Source organism: Dermochelys coriacea, chromosome 9 (assembly GCF_009764565.3).
Source record: "Dermochelys coriacea isolate rDerCor1 chromosome 9, rDerCor1.pri.v4, whole genome shotgun sequence".
NCBI lineage: Eukaryota > Metazoa > Chordata > Testudines > Dermochelyidae > Dermochelys > Dermochelys coriacea.
Window position 1 is genome coordinate 20,861,929 of NC_050076.1, and position 16,300 is coordinate 20,878,228.

At 39.0% G+C, this 16,300-nt stretch overlaps 1 long non-coding RNA gene across 1 annotated transcript; it reads left to right on the forward strand.

Annotated features, from left to right (window-relative positions):
* Positions 1-2,307: 2,307 nt before the first annotated feature.
* Positions 2,308-16,077, forward strand: LOC122455898. The gene is made up of 3 exons (XR_006274408.1): positions 2,308-2,459; positions 2,503-2,507; positions 16,066-16,077. It is a non-coding gene; the product is annotated as an uncharacterized LOC122455898 (long non-coding RNA).
* Positions 16,078-16,300: the final 223 nt, after the last annotated feature.

The following is a 16,300-nucleotide window of genomic DNA, read 5'->3' on the forward strand; positions in this document are numbered from 1 at the left end:
ATCCAGCAGGGGTCGATTTATCGGGTCTAGTGAAGACACAATAAATCGACTGCCAAACGCTCTCCGGTCGACTCCAGTACTCCACCGAAGCGAGAGGCATAGGCGGACTCAACAGGGGCGTGTCAGCAGTCGACTTACCACAGTGAAGACACCGTGGTAAGAAGATTTAAGTAGGTTGACTTCCACTACATTATTCTCATAGCTGAAGTTGCACAATTTAGATCAACCCCCCCGTCCCTCCCCCACTTTAGACCAGGCCTTAGTTTGAGAACCTAGTTTGCCTGTAATGGAATCTTTTATTGTCCAGCCACATAAAGTTCATTGAAGAATTGGGTTTAGATGAGTAACTTGTGAGATCATGATCTGCAGCTACAGGATATGGATATAAACCAAACAAGCAAACTAAACATAAAAGCTACAAACAGTCTATTTATCAGACTGCTCTGTATAGCACCCACTTCCTGGAAAGCTAGTAAACAACTTGCGAATAATCCTTTTAAAATAATAGCACAGAAAATCCCACTCATTTCAAATTGAGTTTGTATTATTCCAGAGATCTCTGTAGATGTGTTTATGTCTTAAAAACTATACCTTTCTTTCCTCTTTGGTAATTAGGTCAGAAGTTAAAATGCAGAACACACCAGGGAAGCTTTAATGCTGGCACCTCTGCTAAAAGCATTGAAAAGGGTGGTCATGGCAACAAATTACAGTGGTTTAAATGAATAAATCCAGTCCTAATAAGATCTAAAAAAAAAAGACACATCCAGTTTTACAATTTTCCCCCTTCATTTCCACTTTTCTGAAAGGTCATGTTTCACAGTGACAGTCCGTCTGGTTGAGGGTTCACTCTATCACTAGGGAATGCTTTTCCTTTAGCTGGACAGAGGAGGATGCTTATGAGCACTCTATATGAGGTGCTTGTTCTTCAGAGATGGTGCAGTTTGCTGCTTCAACAGTAAAACACTCAGCTTTCGTCAACCTGGGTTTGGCAAGAGATAAATCCAGGACTAGGGAAGAGTGAGCCTCAACAGATTTGGTGTCCAGGTTCAGTTCAGATATGTATCTCAAAAGTTCACATACTTATGTAAAATGTACCAGCCTGATCCAATTCCCAAGTGCTCTCGTGAAAAGATTTGTATCAACTTCAGTGAACTTGGACCAGGGCCCTTTATGAACAGTTCAAACCTTCTGAGTCTGCAAAACTCGATGTACAATAAACTGTGTGACAATCTCCTGCTTGCCCTGTTCTTTAGCACCAACTAGCTCTGAGACAGTTGTGTGATGTGTAGTTTGGGCTCCCGTAGGTCTATGGATATGCTTTTGAGTGACTCTGGGCTTTTCCCTATTCACAGCCTGAATCTACAGCTGTGTTTCATATATACCCGGATGTACAAAGAGATCTTCAATTCTATCACCTTTTGGGTTAAAAAAACCCCATACACCACACAGCCTATTTACACACACTATTAATAATGCAGGGGTCTTGAGCAACATTTAGCTCTTTAGTTTCCCAGGTGTTCAACTTGTAAATGAATGTCATTAATCCCCATGATCCATCCTCATGGTGCAGGGTCAACATTCTATGCTCCCATGAAATATTTATTCAGGAGGAGAATTAAGCAACTTACCCTTAGGGATAGTATAGACTAAAGAGTTTGTTCTTTTCTCTGCATGCATGGGGTGAAGCTGCAGACAACTCTCCCATTAGTGCTAATGGATACTGTTGAAGTTAGTGAGCACAGTACATTCATCCAGAGGAGAACAGTTCCCCATAGTCCACATTATCACCATGGGCAAGATTCTTAAAAAGCAAGTAAAGGTGTTAAGATGAGTGCCACAATTAGGAGCCTTATTAAATGGATTGAGAATCTCTAGCTCACCTAAGACTCCAAGAGTATTCAATGATAAGAGGGTTAGTGAAGTTTGGGTTTTTTATTTTCTCTCCCACAATCTTCCTTCAGTTCCAGTCTGAATGTTGAGGATCTTTTGGGAATATAACAACTACCATTATACTACATTATTCTATATACTGAAAGGGGGAGTGAATATGAATCTTTGTTTAGACTATGCTGAATGAGTGTCCTATGCGCCAAAAGACTTCTCCACAGAACTTAGGGGCAAGATTCTCTGATGGTGTAAATGGGCACCACTCAATTAATTTCATTTACAAATTCTCTGGGCTATAATTGCAGGACAAGGAAAGTACCTTCTAATCCTGCAATTAGGAAGTGGACGGACAGGACATTTACATTAATGAAAACAGGATCACAACCAACCGGCCTTGGTTGTAAATGCTGCAAAAGGCTTTGGGTAAGGTAAGATTGCTCTAGACCCGAGGTTAGCCTGCTAAGTTTAGCCTCTAGAATGCGTGTATTGATTTTGTTTTATATGTAACCCTTCTGTTTCCATTATCATTACTCACTATCTCTTGAATCTTGATCTTTGATAATAAACCTATTGTCATATTGTAGAAAAAGCTGATCCTGAGTACAATCAAACAAGATGGTGTGTGCATTGTCTCCCTGGGGATAGCAAACCTCATATTTCTGTGAATGTGCAGTGGATGAGGGGCTGGCTACTATAGGGGAATGCTTAGAAGGGACTTGGGGACTGGGACGCAGTCAATCTGAAAGGCAAAGTAAGGGCTGGCAGGGCCCAGAGGAGGTTGTTTTGGTGATACTACAGATGTCAGGGAACTGGCATCCAATTATGCTTTAAAAAAACAAGAAGCAGCAGCAAAACATTTCCACTATTCTTTGTACACCAACAAAGTAAGGGCCAAATGCTGCAGGAGGATTGGAAGGTGGGAACATAAACTATTACAGAGAATTTGTCTTCATTAGTATGGAAAGCCAGTTTCTGCCTGCCAGAGAGAGAAAAATCCATAGATATGACCACCATACAATTTTCTTGAATAAGATCACTTCCTACCATCTTTGCTATGATGCATCTTTCCTAAAAGTTAATCTGCAAATACTCATTTTGGATTCTTTGTTTACTAAAATGATTATGCACCATGCTAGAAATAGGGAAATCTGGCACATGAGAAAAAGTCATATACTCTAGCCATGCCACGGAATGTTCTTACTGTATTACTTATCAGGGAATGACTTCTTTAACCTTCAGGAATATGTTCTTTCACTTCCAATCTGATACCTTCTCTACTTGATACCCACAAGTGATACCAAAACAGGACACTGGCAGTTGGAGATAGACTTACAATCCTACAGGGATTTAAGAATGCAGAATAGGTATATATGTATCCAAATATAGGGTTATTCATGTGCGAATGAGTATGTCAGCAAGTATTGTGGGAGCATTTTGGAGGCCTTTTGAAAATCTGACCTTCCAAGTTTATTTTTCTGATTCTTTGTGTATTTTAATCTACCTAGCGATCTACTTGTGTCAATTATTGTTGTTTCTACATACATCATGTTTGATCTCAAATGCTATTTGATCAAATTGTATTTGCTAAGTCATGTTCTGTCCATCTTCCTTCATTACACCATTTTCTTCTTTCATGCATATTTTAGTTCAGACCCCTTTAAAAACCACACATTCAGGTCATCCTACACTTTCCATTATTAGGAGAAGGCTTGTGTATAACGTTGAGCTTTGTAATGTGCTTTGATAGCAAAAGTCTGGCATGTGAGAAAAAGTCTCATACTCTAGAGTACATGATACACCCAGATATACGAAGGGACCTTCAAAACTATCACTTTTGGGGTTAAAAATATACCACACAGCCTATTTACACACAATATTAATAATGCAGGCATCTTGTGCAAAACTTAGTTGTTTAGTATCCTAGGTTTTCAACTTGTAAATGAATGTCATTAATCCCCATGATCCATCCCCATGGTGCAGGGTCAGCATTCTATGTTCCCCATGAAATATTCTGATCTCCATAAGTAGGTAAAATGCTCAAGCTTCGGGAGACACTTTTGGAGCATGATGCAAAAAACTGTTTTCATAACTTGAAACAAATACCAGTCCTAATCAGTCCCTCCTCCTCCCCATGCACTACTCTTAACAATATTAAAAACCAAATGATCACAAAATATTTTTCTGCTAATTAATAATTTTAACTTGACAGTTTGTTATTATACCAGTGTTGGAATTTCCAGTACTTCCCCGCTCAGTTTTATAAATAAAATTTTGACCCCCTCCCTCCAAAAAAGTGGAATTTTCAAAATCACTTAGCATTGTCCTCACTGTTCTCACACAGAAGTTAACCATAGACTTCAAGGAGATCAGAATTAGTCCAGTGCTGACTGCTTTTGAAAATCCCATCTATAATTATCTTTATTTTGGTATAAATCCATGGCTGATGTCAGAAACTAAGAATTACTGTGTTCATGGACTTAGTGTCTTACTTGCTTTATTTCTTCTCTAAATTGTGGAAGAACATTGGATTATTTTTTTTAAAGTGAAAATAAAAGGATAAAAAAATCAGTAATACTGCGACACTGACCAGCCAACCTGTATGTGACCCATAACAGCTTAACAGGAGGCATTACAATGGTCATCAAGACAATCTTCTTGTATGTGAATTCCAAAGAGATGTACTAGACTAGCAATCATCAACTCATTCATTTGCAGTAACAGAAATCAAGGGTAGATGCTAAGTGTATTAGTCTGCGTTTATTTCTTGTTAGAAGTTTAACAATGTAACCCAATAAGCTTGTAGATGCTAATTGTCTGTCATGTCTTAATTATGTATGCAACTGTGTCCAGTTAACCTTAAGATCAAAGATGTAAAATACTTCAAGAAACTAATATTATCACCTGAATTGTCTTTGGTTTAATTTTCTCTGTTACAAAGAATGACCAGTTAATTGCCTTATGTGAATGTTTGCCTGTTTATACATAGGAAATAGAAGTTTATACATAGGAAGTAACTTCAAAGCAAAGATCTGCATTACCTATTCTTCCTCAGGGGTCAGGCCCTGCTGTAACAATTTCTGTGAGGAGGCTTGTCAGCCTGCTAGAAGAACTGTAAAGAAAGCTCCTGATCCTTTTGATCCATAACCTGCTTAAACTTTGCACAGGGGAAGTATAAGTCATAAGACAGATCTTCCAAATAATGATTTGGAATAACCTGGAAGATGCATGGAAAGACTTGAACAGACTCTGCATCTGGACTGCCTATTGGATTGTAACCCTATAAACTGATTCCAGAAAGACTTTTACAAATCAGCAATTTATACCATCTCTGCTATGAAACTGACCTAAGGACTTTACACATATTTGTATGTATATTGATCTTTTAAACATTTTTAAGTCTCCTCTTTCTTTTTCCTTTTGTTATTAAACCTTTAGTCTTAGTTATTAAAGGATTGGCATCAGCATGATTATTGGGTAAGATCTGAGACTCATATTGACCCCTGGGGATAAGTATCCATTCCTTTGGGATTGGTGAACCTCACATATAGTGAATCTGGTTTTCAATAACCCCTCACAATATTAGATTTGGCTATCTAGATGGGAATCAAAGGCTGGAATGATAAAAGGGGACTGTATTTGGGTTCTTGTTAACCAGTGTGGCATTGCAGAAGTTGTTTTGTTACTGGCTGGGTGAATGTAATTATAGAATAAACCACCAATTCTGGAGATTGTCTGCCCTATTCCTTGCAGTCTGCCCCGAGTGTAGCATTCTCAGAGTGGCCCATCCAAGCACCCAGTCACAGTTACTTTGAACTTTTTAGGGTGCATCCAGTTTGTGAGAGTATTAGCTGTTGTGCTGAGTGTGATGTTGAGGCTGTTGCTAGATAGACATATCATCTGAGATGGTCCAAACCTAAACTGTTTGTTGTACCGCAAAAATATGTATGAACAAGTTGTAATTATTTTGAACAAACTACTAAGATAAGTAATGGATTTTCTGTGTGTTGGAGTCTTCGAGTCAAGGATAGATGCCTTTCAGGAAGATACACTTTAGTCAAGCACAAGTTACTGGGTTCAATGAAAGGGGTAAGTGGGTGAAATGTTATGGTCTATATTATACAGGAGGTTAGATCAGATGATCAAATGATACCTTGTAGAAACAGAACTCAACTCAAATATGCTCTATTTCCTCCATTTATTCTTACTGGCAATTGCCACAAATTAGCCAGCTCCATGGGTGTGGACTGCAAAGAGTCACTAGCACAATAGAGAATGTTCTTCTTAACCTCTGAGGATAGGACAAGAAGCAATGGGCTTAAATTGCAGCAAGGGAGGTTTAGGTTGGACATTAAGAAAAACTTCCTAACTGTCAGAGTGCTTAAGCACTGGACTAAATTACGTAGGGAAGTTGTGGAGTTTCCATCATTGGAGATTTTTAAGAGCAGGTTAGACAAACATCCATCAGGATGGTCTAGATAATACTTAGTCCTGCCATGAGTGCAGGGGACTTGACTAGATGACCTCTTGAGGTCCCATCCAGTCTTATGATTCTATGATTCTAATGTGATTTTAAAATATTATCGGTAAGGGAGTGTTGGTTTATCGCCAGGACACAAAGAACAGCACTAACACAAAATGAGCCTTCCAAAAAGGTTTTCAGACTATAAACATCATAGGTCAAATTAACTCTCCATTACACTCATTTGAGTTCAGAGTAGAACTGGACAGAGAATGACAATTCTGTTTTGTGACAATTTTTAGGTTTCAAAATCTGGAACAAACCACAAACCTTTTGAATGTTTTTCAACAACAAGATTGTCTGATTGTTTTCAGACTGAAGGGAATCAGTTTTGAATTTGGATTTCTCGTGGTTTCTCCAGTAGTGATCAGAAAGCCCACCCTGGACTCAGGAACTTTTCTATCAAAAACTTTATTTGGAATCCATACAACTCCACAAAACATTTCAGAGTGATCAAAGTACCATATTTTGACAAAAATAAAATTAAAAAGGTTAACTGAAAATGTTCCAACCAGCTCTAGTCTAGAGTAACTCCACTGAAATTAGTGAAATTGCTCAGGCTTCAGATCTTGTTCAAGAGCAACAATACACCAACTCCCCAAGACTCTTATAGTCCAGGTAGTCTGTGTTGAAGGTAGTAGGATTTGGATCCTAGTGAGGCAGTTCTCTTGTCCTTGCCAAACAATGGGAATTACCTCCACATTTCTCCTCCAGTAATATTATGCCATTACTTAGAATAGCAAACAACTATTTTTATACAGATAAATATACTGAAAACTGAGAAAAGGAGTACTTGTGGTACCTTAGAGATTAACAAAATAAATTTGTTAGTCTCTAAGGTGCCACAAGTACTCCTTTTCTTTTTGTGAATACAGACTAACACGGCTGCTACTCTGAAACCTGAAGACTGAGAGGCATTCAGAGACTAAGGCAATGGATGTCATATAAGTACCTTAGATAGATGACCCAAGTACCTTAGGTGCCACAGAGTGGTAACTGTAAGTAAACACTCCCATTGCTGTGTCAGTGGTGATGGTGGTTGAGGTTTTCAAGATACCTCTGAGGCCCTGATACAACATGGGAAGAGAGTCTCTCCAGCTCCGATGCCTCTAGCACCTTCCTGGCCCAGCATTGGGCAAGGGAGCAAGCACCTGACTCAAAATATAGCCTCATACAGCAGCAAACATGGTGGACTCCCCCAGCACATTACATTATATTATATTATACCTAAATCTGTGTCCTGTTAAGATAAAGGCAATTGGAAGGAGAAAAGGAGAAACCAACCCTGAAGTGGAAAACCTGAAGTGAAGATTCTACTTTCCTATCTCTCCTTGGGACTCATTAAGGAATTTTAATACAAATAGAATACATTACTCATTTAATACCCTCACAAACCTACCGTCTGAGCTCCATGCTCACTGCAAGTGAGTGATCCATCAAACACTGGTTCTAGACAGCAGAGGAAGGCATATAATAATTATTTTACTATAAAACTTTCCGTAATATAATCAGATGGGGAATAAGCAACAGCCACAGATGAACTTTTAAGAAAGCAAGATCCAATTTTCATGCAAATATTTTCAGCTGTACAGTAAAGAGAAGCAAAAAACCCAGATAAATTATATTCAAGCAGGTTGCTTTATCAATAGAATTTTTCCAAAGTCTTCTATGAAGCATTAGCTACTACTCCTTAAGGATGAGTAACTCTGCTCTCACAACACTGCCATCAAAATGAATTTAAAAGACTTCGAAACTGGAATTCTACTTTCTCTTGATGGAAAGCCTATAGGAAATGAAGTGATAATCTATGCCCAGATGTACCTGCGTTACATTTCAAAAACATTTTGTGAAAAAGATGTGTGGTTTGTGTAATTACATACAATAAAAGTATGACATGAGTGCAGTTCGTCAAGCAATGGGACAATTATCATGATGAATTTCAAAGTCATTTTCATTCCACAGGTCTGGAAAAGGAATGACCTTTCATTGAAATTTTTTTAAGAACATTTTTATAGGAAAATTTCAGTACTAAGTTTTTGGGGTTTACCTTTTCCTCAGTGTCTCCTCCCACCACATACACAATTTCTTTCCCTCTCTCTTTCTCTCTCTCTTTCTTTCTTTCTGTTTGGCCACTGAAAAATGAGGGGAGAAATTTTTTTAAGTGAATACACATTACTAATTTTTCATTTTCCAATTTTGTCAAAACACAAAAAAAAAACAATTTTCATGAAAATTTCCATATTCTAAAAAAGAGTGTTATTCTCTTTTAACTAAAAATATTTCAATTCATACATTTCAAGCAACTCTAAAACTGATATGTCCATACCGCCATAGAATTGCTTCTCAATTAAAAATTCACTGCTCTATAGTTTTATTTTGTTCAACTTCATTAAAAAACAACTTATATTTAGAATGAAGAGCTGACCTGCTTCTTTGATAGGTGACTATGTGGGCTACTAGTAACATTTTCAATCTGCTCAACAGAACTAGAGCTTGTCAGAAGTTTGATCCATCTTTCTTATTAAGTCATAAGTATCATTGGTTCCTTGGGAGCAGATACTGTCCCTCTCTTATCTACCAAGTGACAGTATTTAGGAACTGGGTTATAACATTCATTATTGATCCAACACATCATATCAGTTCTTACAGTTCAGTCCATCATATATGTGTAATACAAGTTTATTGACTTTCCCATGATGGTCTATGGAGCCTAGGCCTATATGGTTGCTGCCCAAAGTAGAACAATGTATAGCTCAGCATAATAATGTATGTGTATTACTAACATAAACCTAATCTTTAGTGGGTGGTGGGGGGAGATGAAACATTTTGCATATTGCTATAGATGCCTAGGAGTTGAAAATAAAGATATGAAAGATGCGGGTTTCTGATTGCTGAGAACATGTATTTATTTAATTCACATACACTCTGCTAGTTACAATGCTGTAAATATGGAGTAACTCCAGTGTTGCAAGTGTAGTTACTCTGGATTTACACCAGTGCAACAATGAACTGGATTTGGCCAATTAAATAGAATTATCTGCACTGTTTGTATCTGAGAGATTTAAGAGCCTCAGCTTTGAACAAATTGAGAAGAAATCTCTATAAGAGCCCTGGAACTAAAAAAATCTTCAGTGATAGAATAGCACTTCTGCTATGTTATGCAAAAAGCAAATGCAATTTAAAAATAGAAAAACATACTACACCAGTTCTAATGGCCTTTCTGTAAATGTAAGACAACTTTGTGTGCTCTATTGCTGATTAGTTTTATAGTTAAACAGAAAAAGAAAGCATTCCTGTGATTTCTAGAGCAGGACAACAGCCACCTCTCCCTACGAGGAATTAAAAACAAAGACAAAAAACACTCAGTCATCAATGATAATGGGAACATATTGAAAAAGCACCACAGTTTTTGTACAGAAATGTTTCAACAAACATATATATTATACACACACAATGGGATCTTGCTAAAACATATTTAGCTCATTCTTAAAGTGTCATAAATCTAGCTTAGCTGCCTGGGAATTGTATGGGGTCATTACAGTGCAGAGGTCCATCTGGGTTGTGTAAAGCCCCTGTAAACAGCTACTGCTCCACCTCCCCCCAGTGGCTGGTGGAAAGGGTATGGCCATGGTGTTCCTATACCCTAGTTCCCCACGGTTGCTCCAATAGCTCTTTCAGACTACTGGCAACCAATTCAAATAATCTCATGCATAACGCTGGTGGTGTGCAGAGGCATCCTCAGACTGTAGAACAACACAGGTGTTCTCAAAGTTAAAGCCATGTTTGAAACACCTCCTTCTTTGCAAGACTCATGAATCAGCGCTAATTGCTTTAAAAATCTAAAATGTTGTAGATCAGCTTAGCAGATGTTTTTGTTCTTGTAACCAGTTTGTAAGGTACATACTTCATGAGAAGAGCTGTAAATACCCATTGTAAATCAATGCCTTTCAGGCATAAAAAGATGTATTGTCACATGAGAATGTCTCATTTTTTCCCAATATTGTCAAAGTAAATGCCTTGCTCAACAAAAATTTTTGCAGTAATTTGGGTTCCTACTAGGTCAACAAGTATAATCAAGCTGAAATTAAGAGAGATTTGTCATTTAAGAATCAACTCCACAAAATAAACATGGGTCATGTTCTATGAGAAGAGTGCTTCATATACAGAGAAAGCAGGTTCAATAGCCAGAGAGATAATGCACATGTTGATAGCCTTTAAGCGAAACATTAGAGCTGAACCATCAAATTCAGTGTAATAAAAGAATTTCTTCTAAATATGTGCAGAAAGAACAGGAGTACTTGTGGCACCTTAGAGACTCAAAAATTTATCTGAGCATAAGCTTTCGTGGGCTACAGCCCACTTCATCGGATGCATGCAGTGGAACATACAGTAGGAAGATTTTATACACTGTGACGGGGCAAGGCCAGATGGCTATAGAAAAGTAGTGGGAGATAGATATATTAGCTCCAGGCTAAACAAATCTCTGGTACCAAGATAAGTGAAATGGCAGCTGCTCCACGTCAATTAAGACACCTTAAGAACAATTAAGAACTTTCCAGAAGCCACGGAGAAGGCTAGGTTGATTGGGACACCTGAAGCCAATCAGGGGCTGGCTGAAATTAGTTAAAAGCCTCCCAGTTAGTCAGGTGGGTGTGCATGTCAGGAGCTGCGGGAGGAAGTTGTGCTGTTGGAGAGGCTGAGTAGCATACACTGTATCAGACACAAGGAAGGAGGCCCTGAGGTAAGGATGAAGTGGAGCTTGAGGAAGTGAGGGCTGCTGTGGGGGAAGTAGCCCAGGGAATTGTACATGTCATGTTTCTAAAAGGTCAGCTACCATAGCCGATACTATTAGGGACCCTGGGCTGGAGCCTGGAGTAGAGGGTGGGCCTGGGCTCCCCCCCCACCTTTGCCCCCTGATTAATCACTGAAACTGGGAGACAACAGAGACTGTGCAAGGAAGGATAACTTCTCCTCACCTCCCTCACTGGCTTATGATGAAAATGGCTCAGTAAACTGTGACCCTTGTCTCTAGAGAAAGAAGGGTTATGTTCAGGGTCACAGTAAACCTCTGAGGCTAGCAAAATCTGCCAGGAAATGCGGGACCCACAGAGGCAAGGACAGAGCTTTGTCACAATACACAGAGAACATGAAACAATGGGTGTTACCATACACACTATGTGAACTTCTTAAGAGTTAAGGGGTATTCAATACTGCAAAGCTTTTATTGCAATGATTCACTTTCCTGGTATTCTCACTATTTGAGAAGCTAAGTGTTCTCTTATTCTCTCCCCCTTTGCCTTGGCTAGGTAAATGTCTATGACAATAATGAACCTGTTGCCTCTCCACTTCAGTGCCAGCAATCTATAAAGCCTACCTCCTCCACTGTCTCTTCATCTGGCATGTATGTTAAATGCAGGAGAGACAGACCTCTCTTTCACATCACCACTCAGGAGAGGAAAATAGATAGCAATGAAAATCAACCCAGAAAGACTAATTTGTTCAATAATCAACAATCCTCCAGGAGGGAGGGAGGTATAAGAGCCTCATGATCAAAAAGCAGAGATAAAAGTGAATATATTTGTATCTTAATACTGGAGGGAAACAGACAATGGTGATTAAATATACATAGGCAGAAATCTTAAAGGTCATAGAAAAATATTAAATACACATAGAAATGCTGTTGTGGTAAGAAGTATGAAATATGGTTAAAAGGTCAGAGGCGTGTCTATCACAACATAAAAAATGGGGCTTATGTGACACAACTAACTACTTAGCTAAAAATAGGATCAACAGCTAAGTCCAATTGTTTAATTTAATTGTCCACACATGATCAGTACTGTGACGGAGTAGGAATTTTCTATAAATATTTTGTGTGAATTCTATGTGTACCTCAGTATCCTCTATATGCTGCATGGTTAATTAGGTAGTGGGAAAAGGCTGTTTGCTCTTGGGTAGGCTATACCAAAGGCGTGAATGGTGCCTAGCTGTCTCGGGTTTGGAGCCCAGGTGATTGGAGAGTCCGTGAAGACAATGGCAAAGCCAAACACTGGGACATTTACCACCTAGCAAGTAATGATCATGGAAGCCCACCCCTTTCACAGGAAGCCAACTGTGTTTGACCAGCTGGACAAAAATGGTCTGAGGAGGGACCAGGTGGGATTGGACTAGGAACTTGAACAAAGAGCTCACAGGGAGACAGAGCAGAAGGCAAGGGTGGACATCACTTGTCTAAGGCTCTGGGTAACCAGAATGGACGATGCTGTAACTTTCTGTTCTCTGTGCTAACCAAGAACTTTCTACATGGGAAGCGGTGTGGGATGAGGGATGTCCTGGCCACCCTTCCTGCAACCCCCATTGTCCTGGATCAGCGAACCGCGGCCAGTGGGAGCTGCGATGGCCCGAACCTGCGGACGCTGCAAGTAAACAAACCATCCCGGCCTGCCAGCAGATTTCTTTGATGGGCCGCATCCCAAAGGTTGCCAATCCCTGATGTATAGATTTAGGTAGTATCAAATAACTCATTGAAATCAGTGGAATTACTACACATTTATAGAGATGGGAGACTAGAATTTGGTGCATATCCTATTCTCCATAAAGATTCAGTAATCTTTAAGTTTGTGAGTAAGTGTGAACCTATGGAAAAAGCAGCTGTTTGTCCTGAAGTTTTAACTACTAAGAAACAGGAAAGTATTGTTGTTCCTTTTTTGATCTGAGTTGTTGGCCAAACTTTCAAAGCTAGTGTGCTTCGGTTGAGAAGAAATTGATGTTGCAATCAGATATTTCTTTGGGCTTTTCTACACCAATAGTTAGTCCACAGCAAGCCCGGGTGTGACTCTGACCCACACTAGCCTGCTGTGGCCTAATGGTCTGTAGGCACGCTGCTGATGCGTATTAGCAATTCGTTAATGTGCTTTGATCTAGTCTGGTTTCAAAGAGGACGAGATTAATGTATATGAACAAATTGTTAATGTTTGTCACCAGGATCCACATGGCAGTTAGTCCATGGGAGAGTAGCATGGGGTAGAGTCACAACCCAGCTTGCTGCAAACTAATTGTTCATGTAGATAAACCAAGTGATGCAATCCTATTTTATTTATAAAGAATATACAAAGTCCTATTTCCCAGAACACATCAAGAATCAAACATCAGGAGACTGTTTATTTGCTCGTAGTTCTAAGTATCTTTCCAGCCAGCTTGTAGCTCAAATGCTCCATTCCCAGGCTTTTATCAGAGCCATAATGCCAGTGTTTGTTCTGGCTCTGTCCTTGGATTTCTGATCCTTCTCTCTCAGCTTCTCTGCTGTTTCTTTTGCTTCTTTCACAGACACACACTACTCCACTAAGCAGAACCCTTCTGCCCACATGTGCCTTCATTTTGGGCAGTGACATGTGCCTGTGTCTTGGGTGGAAGCTGCTATACTTCAGCTAACAGATTCCATAAAGGAATTTAATTGTATCCTACATTTATAAATACTGAAGGAAAGCTATTACAACCCCCAGTTTCAATTATGTTTAACCCAACCCATAACAGTATCAGCTTGTCACCTATCATTCCAGGAAGTACTGCTTCCCCAAGTTAGTAAAGAATGGAGTTCCATTGGTGGTGTTACATCATTTAATAAAGGCACTGCATTTTAAAGTATATCTCCATGGCATGGATGCAAGGTACTATATAAACAAAGGCTGTCCTTAGAGCTAGTCCAAAAATTTCAGATGAAAGATTTTTCCCATCAGAAAATGCTGATTCACTCAAAGTGAAATATTTCATAAAAATGTGTCAAATTTGACAATTTTTTAATATGGAAATTAAAAAAGTGTTTTGATAAGATCAAAACTTTCCATATTTTGACTTTTTCAGAATGGACTGTTCTCATTATCCATTTAAAAAGACATTTCAATTATTTAAAAAACAAACAAACTTTATAATTCAAAAATACAATATAAAAGAAAAAAGTCAAAACGGGAAAGAAACATTTTGATTTTGTCAAAATGAAATGTTTCAATCAGCCAATGATTTTTTTTTTTTAGAATTTCAGTCTGTTAGAATTTTTATTTTATTCCAGAATACAAGAAATGTTGGAATCACAAAACTCTCTCCAAAATGAAAAATCCAGTTTCCACACAGCTCTAGGTATCATTATTGCGTAGAAGAGCAGAATTACAGCATTATTCCTAGAAGTATTGTCTCCTGACATCACCACTATCAAGGGAAAGACCAGCAAGTTGACCAAAAACATGAGACAGTTGCAGCATTGTGACAGATATTCCAACCATATGCAATATCTTTTGGAACGTTATAGTATTTTATGTTGAAAGCATGAAAACTTCAAAAAGCCATTATACTGAGATGGGCCAGACAGTACGAGCTGCAGAATATTCATAAGCCTTTATACCAATATAGGCGATGTGTATTTGTGTGTTTCTGAAATCTCTAGGGGGGTGACTAATGCAAAATCCCCAAGGTTGGCTTTGAATCTTGACCTTCTGGGGAACTGAAAGAGCGACAGGTTTTACCATTTTTCAGGAGGCTGGGAGACAAAGCAAGTCTTTGAGTACAAAGGGCTGAGTTTAAACAGTCTGAGAATCCTTGATTTTGAATGAACAAATGGACAGGACCTTCTGTCCAAGGACAGGCCCCAACTGCTGTCTCTCTGAACACTATGAATAATGTATGGCAGGAGGCTGTGCAGCCTGAAAACCCCTGATCAGGAGGAAGAGAGACATGGGTTTCCACTCGGGAGATGACATCTGGTAGCCTGAAACCATAAGTGGGTGCCCTCAAGGAATCACTGAAGGGGGAATTACAGGTACAGATACTCTGAAATGTAACAGTCATTTATTGGGTTGTGGCCTGTAGGATTCACAGAAAGATTTGTACCAAGAGTAAGTGAATACTTTTGAGACTTTGGGTGAGAATAAGTAGTGATAACAGATTACAGTAAGTATACGAGATCATCCTGTGCACATCTTGTTCCGAGGAATTTGTGGTTTGAACTGGCCAGAAAATGGAAATTTTTCCTGTGAATATTTTCCCATCAGGAAATAAGGTTTTTCCTTTGAAAAATCAAAAAAAAAAACCCACCCTCAAGAGTATGTTAAAAAATAAACAAATCTAACACTAACCTACTTACCCCTACCCGTTTTCCTACAAGTTGGAAAACATTCAGAAAATGTGAAGAGGGTTTTCCTTCACTTCCTCACACTGTTTCTTTCTGTTACTGTCTCTCACTTAAAGGGAAAGAACATTAAAGAACTTAAAGGGTTAATTTTACGTAACACATTCAATGCTCATTGTTAAATGTTTAAAGTCTTGCTTTCTGATTCTCTTTAGCTTTCCTTAATCTAATTCTTGGAGATGGCTGAACCATTTTAGCTGAAACTAACGAAATAATAATAATTAAACAAACACACACATGCAGACAGCTTAAGGCAGACACCAAGCTAGGAAAATTTCAATCTAAACAAGTATAAACAACTGAAAAGTGTCTTAAAATGGGAAGTGTCAGAAAACTTAACTGTAGGCAGCACTATCAGTGCTGCATATACTATATCTCAGGGCGTCTACACTTGCCGTTTAAAGCGGAAAAAGTCCCTTTTTTGCGCAAAACCCATGGGATCATCTACACTTGCCAATGACTTTTTTGCAGTGAAACTTCCGAGTTTCACCACAAAGAAAACCACCTCCATGAAAGATGTACAGCTGTTATCGGTGATGCTTTTGTGGTTATGTGCAAGTGAAGACACGTTCTTCCTGTTTACACATCTTTTAGCCTCCGAAGGATATCCTGCAGTGCCTCGGTGACCACTCCGGCTAGCAGCTCTGCTGCTCTGATGCCAGGTAAACAGACTTCCGCCCCTCCCCCTGTAAAGCCCCGGGAACTTTGAAATTCCCCTT